The sequence below is a fragment of the Nannospalax galili genome, unplaced genomic scaffold (assembly GCF_000622305.1).
Source record: "Nannospalax galili isolate Female #2095 unplaced genomic scaffold, S.galili_v1.0 scaffold393, whole genome shotgun sequence".
Taxonomy (NCBI): domain Eukaryota; kingdom Metazoa; phylum Chordata; class Mammalia; order Rodentia; family Spalacidae; genus Nannospalax; species Nannospalax galili.
The window spans coordinates 528811-543144 of NW_008333371.1; the positions used below are offsets into that span (position 1 = coordinate 528811).

Sequence of the window (14334 nt, forward strand, 5' to 3'; positions counted from 1 at the left end):
TGAGCACTTTGAATGGCTCTTTTTAATTTTTTATTTGTGTGTGTGTGTGTGTGTGTGTGTGTGTGTGTTTTGAGATAGCATCTTTCCATGAACCCACAGCCTGCAATTTTGACTAGGCTGGCTTGCTAGCAAGTGCACAGGATCTGCCTGTCTCTGCTCCCCACTCCCCAAGGGCTTCAGTTATATACGCACACCTCAACCCAATTTTTAATAGGATGTTGTGGATCTGCATTCAGATCACCATGTTTACACAGCCAGCTACCCTTGAATGACTTTTACTAATGTATGATTTTGTAACATCATGCACTGATTAACTTGACTAATATTGGTTTTCTGAGTTATGGAGATTTCCCATTGACATAATCATACAATGACCTACACAAAACAAAACAAAACAAAAGATTAATCACCACTGGTTCAATCAGAAAGTCTTTAAATTTTGGGAAGTTATTGCATTATCCCAAACTCTCAATAACTTAAAGCAACAAATTCTTAGAATCTGACAGTTCCTTGGGTCAGGAATTTAGGAATGAATTAGTTTGGTGATCTTTCTCTAGATCTTTCAAGAGGCTGCAGTCAACTTGGCTTTAGTAATCTTAAGGGTCAACTTAGGATGGTTCATTTCTAAGTTAACTCCTGTGCCTGTGGCAAACTTCAGAAGATCCATTTACAAGTTCACACACTTGGATAGTAGAAAGCTGCTGTTTCTTGCCACATGGCCTCTTAGGATACATAGGTGTCCTCAGCTAGCTTCCCTTTTTCAGGATTGCCTCCTCACAACCTTGGAATTATCACAATAATTAGAGAGAGAGAGGGAAGGAGCAGGAGAGAGAGGAGGGAGAGAGACAGAGAGACTTTAGTCAGGAGGCACAGTTTATAATCTAATCTCAATATGATAGCTCATGTGTTCAGCGATAGTCTAGTGAAAAAGTAGTGTTTATCTCTTGAAGGAAGATTTATCAAAGAATGTGCAGACAAATTGACCATATCACAAATCGTCAAGCTCACAGTACTAGACACAAACTTCCTAAATTCTAATTTTTGCTGTAAAGCTCACCTTCAATACTGTCAAGTTTTCCTGGAAATGACAGACTCATTTATTTTTAAGAAAATACTCAAATCTGGATAACCATATTTTTCTGTCAGTCATTCTTTCATGTGAAAAATAACATTTCATGAGGAAAAAAGCTCACAGCTCAATTATACAAGTGTTTTTCTTTAAGGCAGTCACATCTTTGTTATATAGAAATGCTTTATACATCTGTTAAAAATGATGTATAATCAAGGGTTAATATTTAAATATGTACTTAAGCTTCCTAATAAAAATTGGGGGGAGGGGCTACTGATTAGACTGCTTGGGACATCAGACTGGGAAATCACAGGGCAAAGCAGTGAAATAGGAACAGCTTCTTGGAAAAATGTGTGCACGGAGTTTGTCTGAGAATGGTTTTCAGGCTGCAGTGTGGAGAAAAGCTGAGAGGAAAATATGCAAAACTCATGAGACTTGAATGAAGGGAGCATGTTATGTTCAAGAATCGAGAGACAGAAGGCTGAAGAGGAAGCAAATCCACAGTCTTGGTGTGGACACTGTGACAAGAGCCAGCCTGAAATGTCCCTAGTGAAGATCCAGAGGCAGCTGGGAATAGACTGCTAGAAGACTAGGGGTTAAAAGCTCATTGTATTAGTTTCTTTTCTGTTACTATAATAAAACACCTTGATCAAGTGAATTTATGAAAGGAAGAATTTATTTGAGCTTATGATTCCCAAGGAATTAGAATCTGTCATGGTGCAGAGGCATGGTGGCAGGAGATGGCTGGAGCAGGAGCAGAAAGCAGAGGCTCACATGTTCAAGCAGGCACAGGAAGCAGAGAATGACTAGAAATCCCACGAGAGCTCTCTAAGAACTCTCTAAGCCCACCCCCAGTGATGTGCTTCTTCTGTCATTAGCCACACCTCCTAAAGCTTCCCAAAACAGCATGACTAACTGGGGACAAAATGTTCAAATACTTGTAGCTTTTGGGAGACAGTCTCATTCAAACCACCACATTCCACTCCCTGGCCCCCATAGGCTCATTACCATATAAAATGCAAAATGCATTTATTTCACATTCAAAAAGTCCCCATAGTGTTTACCAGTCTCAATACTAGTCAAAAGTCCAGAGTCCAAAGTCTCTCCTGAGACCCAAGGCAATATCTTAACTATAAGCCCCTGTAAAATCAAAAGACAAATTACATACTTTCAACATACAATGGAACCAAATACACATTCCCATTCCAAAAGGAGGAATGCAGGCATAGTGAGGAAGTATCAGACCAAATCAAACTGAAAACCAGCAGGGAAAATACTAAATCCAGTAGCTCCATGTCCAACTTCTGGGACCTTACTTCCAAAGGGCTTAGATGGCTTAGCCCCCATGCCCTTTTTGCTGCATGCAACATGCATCTCTCTCAGGTTGGTACTACTCTCTGTAGGCAGCTTTCCTTGGTAGATGTCTCATGGTTCTAGCATCTTCAACATCTTCTTGGGGGCTCCACTGCCAATCAGGCTTCACCTTCACAACTTCACACAATGGCCTGTCAGGGCCTCTTGACCTATCAGGGCCTCTTGGCCTGTGAGGACCTTTATGCAGGGATGCCCCTGGTGTATGCTGCCTGGCCTTGAAACAGTGGGGGAAGAACCAATGACTCCTTCACTCCTGATCTTCATGCTTCTAAAGTCAGTACCATGTGAGCATGAATGTGAATGACATTGCCAAGACATAAAAAGAAAAGGAGAAGGGGGAGGTCATCTTTCTCTCTTGACTGAGAAGGATTCCTCTGGTGGCATGAAGCAGGAACATAACCTTAATTTGGTCTCAGGTACTGACTTGGCCAGTCATATGGGCTGCTCGGTCAGAAGATCTATAAGAATCTTTGGAGAAGAAAACAGTTGATTAAGTATAGTACAATAGTCTCATTACTCAGGAGTCAATACATGTTTAGTAGAGGGACAGGGGAAGGGGAGATGAACGGATCAGTCTAGTTCTCATTCTGGTTGTCTATATTCATTGAAGTTCTGGTCACATCTTCAGCATGTCTTCCAGGACAGGAAAAAGAGAGATATGGGACAAAATAGACTCCCTTATTGGTATCCCCAGTCTCTAGATAATGGCAGAATCAGAGACATCTTTGGATTGGATAGTTCTATAATTTCTAGCCTCAGGTAGAGACAAGTTTACTGGCAGAGCCAATGGAATTCCAGCTCCCAGCTGAGAAAGAAACTGGTCATTTTTCTTTTGGGCTCTTCTTCCTAAAACTGCCTAGCCAATTTTTACCTCTTGCTGTCATCATTCCCCCCCTCTGAAGAGGTAACTCTAATTGACAATAGGGAATAGGGGTGCCAACTACTTTGTCAACTTCAATGCTGAATAGGGGTTTAGAGCATGGCAACTGGAGTGCCCCTTCAGTGGGTCTATCTAAAAGACCTCAAAGCTGTTTAACTGTTAGCTATAGAGAGAAAAGAAATCCTTGACTGGTGTCTGGGATAATGTGAAGAAGTAAAGGCAAGAGTAGTTAGCATTACAAATTCTAGGCAGGGAACCAGAAAAAGTCAGAACAGAGTGAATTTTACATGTCCAAATCAATGTCCATTAGAATTTCTTGATGAGGGCTTCCAAAAGCATTTATCTTTTGTGCTCTTCCTAATTTTTCTTTTGGCCATCTTGGCTGGACTTGAGAGTGATGAATTCAGGATCTATTTTCAGATACCTGGATGGCTGTTGGAGTGGCCAGAATTACAGTGTGAGCCCCCCATCCCCTGCAGTGGCTTCTAGACAGGGAAAGAAGAGAAATTTAGCCATCATTTAGTTTTTATACAAGAACAATAGTAGGCTGGTCTCCCTTAGCTGCAGGTGTTTACTGCAATGTTGAATTGGGTCAAAGTCTGAATTCTTATATCTGAGTAGCATTTTTCTTATCAAGGAGAAAAATTTAGTGAGAATTTTAAAATAACATCTCATATGGACTTCGGTCTAATATCTGGGAAGTCTAATCCCTCAGACTCTAAAAGAAGCATAATGATCACTTTAATCTTTGTTTATGCTTTCCTTTTGGGTGTTTAATACCATATAGTTGGCCCAAATTAACCAAGTTTTTTTTCAAGGTCAGTTGAGGATCTGATCCTTAGGGGTTGCTCAGGCTTTGGGGAAGCCCTTGGCTCCTTTGACTTTCCTTTTACCAGTTCCATCTATGTGAGGATAAATCAAAGGTCCTGCTCAACCATGGCTTGTCTTGGGAGCATTGAGGAAACGTTCTTCTGTTGACCCTCCTCTTTATAGACTGGACACTGGTTTGAGTTCCTCTAGTGGTGCTGCCATGGCCTCCCTGAACAGGAGGACAGGTGACTCATCCAAACTATATGATATTTTGAGATGCCCCATAGTCCCCTGGGACTAGCTGACCTTGGAGGGCAAGGAACAACAAAAAAAAAAAAATTGCCCTTTTAAGTCCCTCTGACTAGATTAGTATAGACCTTTAAATTTGGTTACTAAACATCCAAGAAGGTTAGTTACACCATTCTGGTACTTTTACTTACTGTGTAGAAAAAAACCAAACATTCTTGAATAAACCCTAACTAGACATATATTCTGTTCCTTAAGTTAGCCTTTATAAGAATTTAAAAAAGGTTTAACTGAACTTTGACCTTAGAAACCGAGATTGTGACAAGAGTGGAATCTTTATCATTGTAGGTTTCTATGAGGAGCTGAGCTTTTATGGCCTAAGTCAGAGAAAGAAGAGATTTACCATCACAGGTCAAGTAGGCATAGCCCAGGAAAGGGATTTTAAAACAATTTTCATAGCTCTATCTCAAATGAAGACTCTTCTACTACAAACAGAAGCAGTCTCCTTTCTTTCCCAGCACCCCCATACCCTGATTTATACTTTTTCAGAAAGAGGGGGAGGTCATATACCATACCTACAGACAAGGAAATAAGCTGATCAGGATTTAGACCAAGCTCACCAAAACTATTTCCTTCTGGACTGTACCCATCTGGTACAGGGAAGCAAAACCTAGCTCCTCGCAAGTCAAATTATTTTGTTATGTCAAAGGAAAACACCAAAAGTAACACTTATGTAATACAGAGAAATATAAAGGACATTTTCTAGTAGCTACAGATAATCCCAACACTTATCTGCTTCCATTCAATCTAATACTACAACTGGGTGTGCAGTCCAAGTCAGAGGAGTGGACTGAAAATTATTGGCTGCAACAGCAATTATTATAATAATGACTCTATCTCTATAAACCTTCTTAGACCTTCAATAAACTTGCTCAAACATTCTTATTATCCCTTCTATTCTTGAAACATCCAGCCATAGACATAATAGCATTTGCAAACAAATTTACCATTTGTTGTGAAGATGTACTAAGTAATATTTACCCCCTTAAAATGTATATATCTCTATACACACATACATACATACAGAGGGATGAACAATTATCTCAAATATACTATTATCATGTAACACACTAAGATTATCTATAAACTTTAAGATGTATCCTAAACCAACTTTTAAATTTTACAGGGTTTAAAGGAAAAGACTAAAGTTTATTATTTCTTATAGGAGGAGATAACTTTACACATGAAATCAGCAGAGTTCCCCTTGTCTAAGCTATTAGCATTACATAAATCAGAGGTGACAGGAAGAACAGTAAGGAATCATTAAGACTTCAGGTTAAGAATAAAGTTTAAAAGCAGTTATTCTGAACATGTTGTAGTTATCTCATTTTGTCTCAAGCTGTTCTCTTGGAGGCAAGAGACTGGCTTAGGCCATCTTAAGGATCAGCTCTTATGATGTACCCCAGAAGAAGCCACATGCTACTGTATCTGACTCAGGTACCAGAGTATGGATGTGTCTAGAGAATTTTTAAGTGGTTTTGGGCCAGAAAAACAGAAGCAAAGGAACCTGAAGTGCTTAGTAGGATAGCTCATACAAGTGACAGACAGGAAATTCACCAAGAAGGCTTCAAAATGGATATCACTAGGAGTGCCCAGAAACTTCAGGAATGACTGAGACATAGCTGCGTGTGGTCATCCTTAGAAGTCTGAGGCGTTCTCCTAAGTTTTGGAGACCTCCACTCATGCTGAACCAGGATTCCTGGCTTTAGTTGCTGAAGGGAATCTTAAGAATGGCTAGTATAATGAAGACAATTTAATTCAGACTTAAGCACCAGAGTTATAGGCAAAAAAGTTGTTCTGGGGAGGGGTGTGTGTGTATGTGTGTGTGTGTGTGTGTGTGTGTGTGTGTGTGTGTGTGATATCCAAGTCAGTAGAGCTTCCCAGAAGAAAAATGGTCTTTTTAAAAAATATACAGAGCTTTGCAGTAGGAGATAAAGAATGAACGGGCAAGGTCAGAAAAAGATGAGGTAGGAAAACTAGTCTTAGAATTCATCTTTAGTTCTGAAGATGAGTTTACATACAAGTCAAACCTACAACCAGCTGGACTTTGGTTTTCTCAAAATGTTTCTCCATTTCTCAGATTATATATGGGAGAAGTATCCAGTGGAAAAGAAAAAAAAAATTACTGCTAGCAAATTTTAACAAATGGTTAGAATCAAACATGCCTTCAGAGGCCCCAAAGCAAAAAAACCCAAAATGAATGCTGAAGCTAAAATACTGTCAAAGCAAACAAGCACAATAGATACCTTAAAACACTCAAAGCAAACCAAAATCATGAAAGGTGTCTAACAAATGGGATCCGTAAACAACCAGCTCAGATGCTGTTTTGTATAAACAGCATTTAAAAGTTTCATGGAGTACTTAATAGACCTATAGACACTAATAGATTTAAAGATGTTTAGTGTACCCAAATTTATAAGGTCTTTGAATGCATCATCAAAATGCCCATATTTATAAATCTATACATGTGCATTTTAATTGGGCATACTAAAATAAAAATAAAATCAATCATTTTTATGCACAAAAAACTGAAGTGGCCCTTTTTTTTTTAAATTATAGATGGAAACAATATATGATGATAATTACCATAGACACACATGATGTGAGATCCCAACACATGAAAACACATATATGACCTAATTACATGAAAAGTAGGTGCACCCAAAACATGATGATGAAAAGTTTGATTATGATGATCTTTTGCAAGCAAGCACAGCTGAAGTCATAAAGAAGGCAGATGTCTGACTCAGAAGAGTATGTAGCATTTACTATGTAGCATTTACTATGTATTTACTATGTAGCATTTACTTTACTAAAAAACATGGATTCCAAATTAAACACAAAAGATAAGTAATAAATTAACATTCCCCCCTCTGAAGAGGTAACCCTAAAATCTTTTAGGGGTTAGATAAAAGCTCCCAAATACTTTTGATATTTTTGGCCTTTGGAACAGAGTATGTTGCTAAGAGGCCCAAAGCCATTTTGACTTTTAGCCAAGAAACTGGCTACTTTTCTTTGGGGATTTTTACCCTAACTGCCTAGTCAATTCCTACCTCCTATTCTTATCACACCATCCTCTGAAGAGGTTACCCAAATTGCTGATGGGAAAGCAGGACACAGACCACTCTGACTTCTTCCGTGCTGAACAGGGATACAGGGTGAGACAATTGGGATACCCCTTCAGTGGGTCTATCTAAATGACTCCCAAATTGCATAACTCTTATCTGTAGGGAGAAAAGAAAGTCCTATGACTGGTGAATAGGAGATGTGAAGGAGAAGTAAAGGCAAAAGTAGTTAGCATTACAAGGTCTAGACAGGGCACCTGAAAAAAGTCAGAACAGGGCAAATTTCAAGTGTTCATATCAGAGTCCATTGGAATTTCTTGATTTGAGCTTCCAAAAGCATCCTTCTATTGGGTTCCTCCTAATTTTTCTTTTGTGTGCCAAAGCTGGTCTTGAAAGTGATGAACTCGGGATTTGTTTTCAGACACTTTGATAGCTGTTGGAGTGGCTAGAATCAGTGTCAATTCCCTCTCAAAGTCTTCTAGATGGGGGAGAAAACAAATTTAGCCATAGTTTTAGAACAATAGTGGGTTGTCTCCCTTAGCTACAGGTGGGCATGACAGTATTGCAGACCAAGATTTGAAGTCTTACATCTGAGCAACACTTTCTGCTTAGAAACAAAATCATCAATGAGAAATAATTGTCTAAACATTTCATATGGACTTAAGCCTAATGTCTGGGAAGTGTGAACCCTTGAACTCTTAAAGAAATATACTGATCACTTTAATCTTTGGTTATAGTTTCCTTTTGGATGTTTAAGACCATACAGGTGGCCCAAATAAACCATTTTATTTTTATTCTTAAGTATCTGTTCCTCAGGGGTCACATGGGCTTGGGAGGAGCCCCTGGTTCCTTTCTTTTACCAGTTCCATCTATGTGAAGATGAATCAAAGGTCCTGCTCGACCATGGCTGGCTTCACTTGGAAGCATGGAGTAAATGTTTCCTCTGAGTTGACCCTCCTCTTTGTAGACTGGACACTGACTCAAGTCCATCTGGTGGGTCTCCAAGGCCTCCCTGAACAGGAGGAGGCGACTCACCACAGTTACAGGACTTGAGAGTTTTAGGTTTTGAATGAGTATAGACAGTAGATAGAATACCTTATCAAATTGAGGTTTACCATAAGTTTTATGAGAGTGACAGTGAAGGCAAGGGTGGGGGGGTTTCCCACAGACAGAGTGGAAGCTAAAGCATGGAGCAAGGTTCCTCAGGAGACAGGAAACATGGAAATGGAAGGCTGCCATAGAGAAGAACAGGTGAGTATTATATAAAACAGTCAGTTTTAGAAACCACTAAGTATACCGTATAAAATTAGACCCCAAAATAATGTTCTTTAAAACAATTTAAAAACCTAAAACAGTTTCTTTTAAAAGCCAACAAACAGATGAATGAAATGAAGCTATGGAATACAAACTAAATAAAGAGGAATACTGAAGAAGAACCAATCTGAAATATAAGAAATTAAACACATAGGCAAACTAAAGTTCTATGGCAATTCTCACTAATAAGTAGGCTCGGTGCATGGCCATGCTCCTGTCAGGATGGGTCTCAAAGGGAGAGTTATAGGAAAGGTTGCCTAGAAGAAAGGGCTGGGGCTCAGGACCCCAAAACCTGTCCCAAGTTCTTTAATTAAGATAAAGTTTAAAAATATGAATAGCTGTCATGGAACTGCTTCATTGTCCTAATTAAATGTTTGTAAGCTATAGCTAGGATTAAATATGAACATGTTCCTGATTTTCATCCCTCATTGCAAATGAGAAGGGGATGTGATAAGGAAAAAGAAATGTAATCTAACTTCAACAAATACAGATAGTTTTATTAGCTAAGAGGGGCAAGCACCCTTCCTGCAGGTTGTATGTCAGGGTTGGGGGATGTCTGGGCTTTACAGGTGGGCCCAGAAAATCCCAGAAAGGAGATCATGGCTTCCTGGAATCCCAGGAGGGAGGGTGTGCCTTCTTGGGTGGTGTCCTACTCCTTTCTGGTTATCTGGGAAGGACAGATGGGGAATTCTAATAGGAGGTTTGATAAGGAAGGCTGATAAGAAACCAAATGTCCTTTGCTAGGGGCTATGTGTTCTGAAATAGATATATCTCTTTCCAGGAGTAGAGGGTGGGTGGGTGGCTGGTCAGTTCCTTTAGTCATTTGTCAGGTTGATTGTCCTTTAAGTAGTATCTGTAAGAACAAATTAGAAGGGACAAATACAAGGAATACTTGCAAAGAAAATGAACGGTAGTGTTAATTGCGTAGGTAGGTAGGTGAATGGATGGATGGATGGATGGATGGATGGATGGATGTAGATGGATAGATATGTGATAGATGGATGGATGTAGATAGATAGGTAGATAGATAGATAGATGATGGATAGATAGTTAGTAAAGGGGAAAAAATCAAAAGCAGTTAACAACTATGAAGCCTGGCTGGAAGAATGGTAGAGATGGAGAAACTGACTGAGCAGGTTGGGCTGGTGAGAGAGGTGGGAAGAAATATTAGGTTTGCTTTGCTATATTTTGAGTTGATATAACAAACGGATTTCCAACTGAAAAGCTCATAGATACTTGGAAAGCCATTTGTTCATTTATCCTTCATTCACAAATATTTCTTAAGAGTCCACTTTTGATGCCATACAGAGCTCTAGTTGAAAACAATCTAGTAGAGAGTTGGAGTTTGACTAGAACATCAGAGATAGGCAGAAAGATTTGGGTTTCTGAATTAAAACTTGCCCCTGATACCATGTAAATTAATCAGTTTTATGTGGAAAATATCAGGAAGAGAAACCTTCTTGATAAAACTTCACAATTTGGTAAAAAGGATGAGAATCAGGAACATGTTCATATTTAATACTAACTATAGCTTACAAATATTTAATTAGGACAGTGAAACAGTTCCATGGCAGCTATTCATATTTTTAAACTTTACCTTAATTAAAGACTCATGGGAAGCTTCAAAATTGGTAGAGCTCTCAATTACATTTGACCCAATTTGTCCCAGTAATGACATCTTATAAACCATAGTACCATATCAAAATCTGGAACTTGACATTGGTCTAATCTACTAGTTTTATTCAGGTTTGTCTAGTTTTGTGTATGTCTGTGAATGTGTGTGTGGTTCTAAACCATGCTATCAAGTGTATAGCATTTTGTAATCATCTTTATTTGTGAACATATTTTCTTTTTTCTCACTCTAGTTTATATAAAGAAGCCATACCATATGACCTTTTTAAAAATGAAGCATGAAATATAAATGTATTCAACTTTATTGGAAGTACAAGCAGTATTGTAATTCTTGGGAAACTTAGTTAAAAGAAACTAAACCATTTTTAATGTCATAAACATTACCAATTGTTTGCTATTTTTATTTTAATTATAAATTACTCTTATCATAGCTATTACAACTTTGTAAAATGCTTCTTGTTAACACTGTGTTAGCAGTTCAAATGACAGCAGAATGTCCATTCTTGGAAAGTTGACTGCAACAAAATTATATTTCTTTTTTAAAAAAGCTGGATTTTGGGAATTTTATTTAGATGCCTTATTGCAATCACCTTCAAATAATGGATTTTTTTTAGTTTACTGATATTCCTTGATGTTCCAAAAGTCAATTGTAGCAAAGACCATGAAGGTTTTAAAAAGTATTTAGTTAACAAGTTCTTTTATGTTTTCATTGATTGAATACATCAAGCCAGACGCTTCTAAGACCTTTAATCTCAGATGAATGTTCTTCATCAGTAAAATGAAACATAATTTCTAAAGTTCTTTCTAACCCTAATAGTCCACAATTCTAGAAAATTAATTCCTAGGTCATTTAGCTTCTTGACATAAAGTAGAAACTGTTCATTCTTTTGAGTTTCAGTCAGTATCTTACCTTACCATGCCAATGAACAGGGAGGTTCAGTGAACCACCATCTCATCCTAGTAAATAACATTGCTAGTTTGGAAGATTTAACATGGTACCACTGGTGGCTGCTTCCTCCAACAACCTGTATACTTTAGATACTGGGAGAATAAATTAGTAATTGTACTAACAAAAATAACTTCTCTGTTTTAATGAAAATACATTGTCGTATTAGTAGTAATAACATTTTAATACTTTAAAATATTTATTGTCATTTTTATGTGTATGAATGTATGTAAGTGCACCCATGTCACGCAGTGCTGCAGAGGTCAAACGAGAACAACATGGAATTCCCCTAGAAATGGAGTTACATAGATGGTTGTCAGCCACCTTGCGGATGCTAGGAGTTGAACCAGGGTCTTCTGCAAGAGCAGCAAGTGCTCTTAACCACTAAGTCATCTCTCCAGCCCCAGCAATAACATTTTACCCAAATTTCACAAAACATTTCTATTTTTGTCAGTGTTCAACCTGTTAGCATCGAGCTTCCTTCTGACTTAATTATGACAAGATTTGTGACACTCTGATTTGGGCCAGTCAGAGAGAAGCATTATCTGTGTAGAAAGAAAGGCACATCAGGCCAATTGCCAAGAAAATTATTTATAAACTAGATTCTCCTCCTAAAAGTATGTAATTAATTTTATGAAAATAGTAAGAGCTTTTGTTCTTGGATAAAATGTTGAGGATTTCTATGAGTCAGATAAGTGTGAGTAAATATTTTCAAGCTGAGAAAGTGCCATTTTGTGGAAGTTGCATAAGATGTAGACTTTGGACAATAGAAACATTCACAGCTTGACAGATTCCACATGGTTTACACATGGATGGAAACACGCTAGATTTCTAATTCAGTAATGTTCTAGAAAAAAAAAACAAACAAACAAACAACCAGATGTAGATTAAAGCATTTCATGATGTTACTTTAAAAATAAATTTTAAGTTGCATTTATGCATCTGTGAATGTGCATGTGTGTGTACCTATTGTGGGCATGTACATGTGTAGTGGGTGCATGTGGGGGTCAGCGGATAACTTGTAGGAGTCACTTCTCTCCTTTCATCAAGTGGGTTCCAGGGACTGAACTTGGGTCATTAGGCTTGGCAGCAAGCACTTTTACCCACTGAGCCATCTTGTTGGCCCCATGATGTTACTTTTACTGAACTAAAGTTGATGGTACTTCTTAAAATTTAAATTCTTAAAAGATTTTTAAATAGTTTATTTCCATTTTGAACTACATTAATAATTCCATATCATGATATCAAGAGTCTCTCGAGGGAAAACTTAAGAACACATAGTATTTGCTTTGAGTCAACAGAGTTGGTACACGGAGGAAAAGAAAAGGTGCTACAGCTTTCTGAGAGGTAAGGGCATGGCACGATAAAATCTGCACATTTAGAAAATGAAGGTAAAACCAAAACACAGTTTCATGTTATCTTAAAAATTTTAGCAGAGGAACTCAAGTCCCTCTGGAAGGTCTCAATGTCAGAATAAGGGTCCCATTTGAAAATACTGACCTTGGGCTAGGAAGCAACCTAGAGAGCCTTGTGCCCCTGGCTGACCTCTGGGAAGCAGCCTTTTACTGACATGCAAGTGTATCAGGAGACTCCAGATGTCCTGTCACCAGCTGGAGAGATTTTAGGTGTCCCGTTACCAGCTGTACAGACTTCAGATGTCCTATGACTAGTAGCAGAGGAACAGAAAGGAAGAACCAAAGCTGTCTCTCTGTCTGAAAATGTACTGCTCTTGCACATGTCCAGCCACAAATCACTCCAGGTTCTTTATGCAAATACAGCAGACTCTTCACAGGGCTCGCTTAGCACCTTGCTCCCCTATATTGCACTTATTCCATTTGTTTCCTCAAAATTTACTATAAACCATTATTTCTATTAAATTTAGTGCCTTTTTCATTCAGTTAAACCGAACTATATGCTCACATATTACTTTTCATTCTGTGGCAAAGGATATTAAGTGTAATTGGGGAAACAGCATTTCTAACATATTTAACAAAGGTTTAAAATCTTCACATCATATCGAATAAACAAATATGTAAACTTGCCAAAGAGGGAAAACAAGAAAGAACACACGTAGTCACAAAGGGCATCCCACTTGGATATTTTCCGAACACAGTGCAGTCCTCATGGTGCTGTGCCAGGGCTCCAAGGAAGAAGGACTTACTGACTTCATGGTACATTTTTGCAAAATGGCTTCTTTAGTGCAATTTCACTTTGCAATAATAAGAATGCATACATACATAAAAATATCTGGAAGAATAAATATATCAGGTAGTTTTCAAGTGGTTTTAAATACATTTCTTTTGTAATAAAATAGAATTTCATAGAATATAAAATCCCAGAGAAGTGAAATGATCCAATTATTTCACTTATTTTCCAGGTTTTTTTTTGTAACATGAGTACATTTTATTTTTCTTATTCAGTGGAAGATGGATTCCAAAAGAAATTAATTTCTTCAGGTTGGTGGGATGGCACTGTGGGTAAAGATGTTTGCCACCAATCCTGATGTCCTGAGTTTGACCCCTGAAACCCAGTTGTCTTCTGACCTCCAGATGCACACTGTGCTGTGTGTGTACCCTCCCAAAATAAAAATAAATGCAAAAATCAAATTTCTTCTTTTATACTATTATAACCCTACCCTATACCCAGGACATGATGTAGAGATACAAATATGTGGACTCATGATAGCCCTTCCCCCCACCACAGAAACATAGGCAGAAACATACAGTCTTCATGAAACCTCGATGTCAGATTTCATTCTCATGCTTAAATAACCTCCTCTTCTCCCTTTCCCCCCATTTTACTCCCTTTTCCTCTTCCTTTTGATATTCCAAAGGATTTATCTACATCCTTATTTTTCTGTTTTTGTTGTTGTATTGTTTTATGTTTTGTTTGCTTTTTGAAACAAGACAGGCCTTATACTATGTAGCCCAGGATGGTT

At 38.1% G+C, this 14334-nt stretch overlaps 1 long non-coding RNA gene across 1 annotated transcript in view; it reads right to left on the bottom strand.

The window, feature by feature from the left end:
* Positions 1–2122: 2122 nt before the first annotated feature.
* The window catches only part of LOC108490576, a 29156-nt gene continuing 16944 nt past the window's right edge, over positions 2123–14334 (bottom strand). Inside the window, exon 3 of the long non-coding RNA XR_001872327.2 lies at positions 2123–2911. This is a non-coding gene — a long non-coding RNA (uncharacterized LOC108490576). The remainder of the gene's footprint in view (positions 2912–14334) is intronic.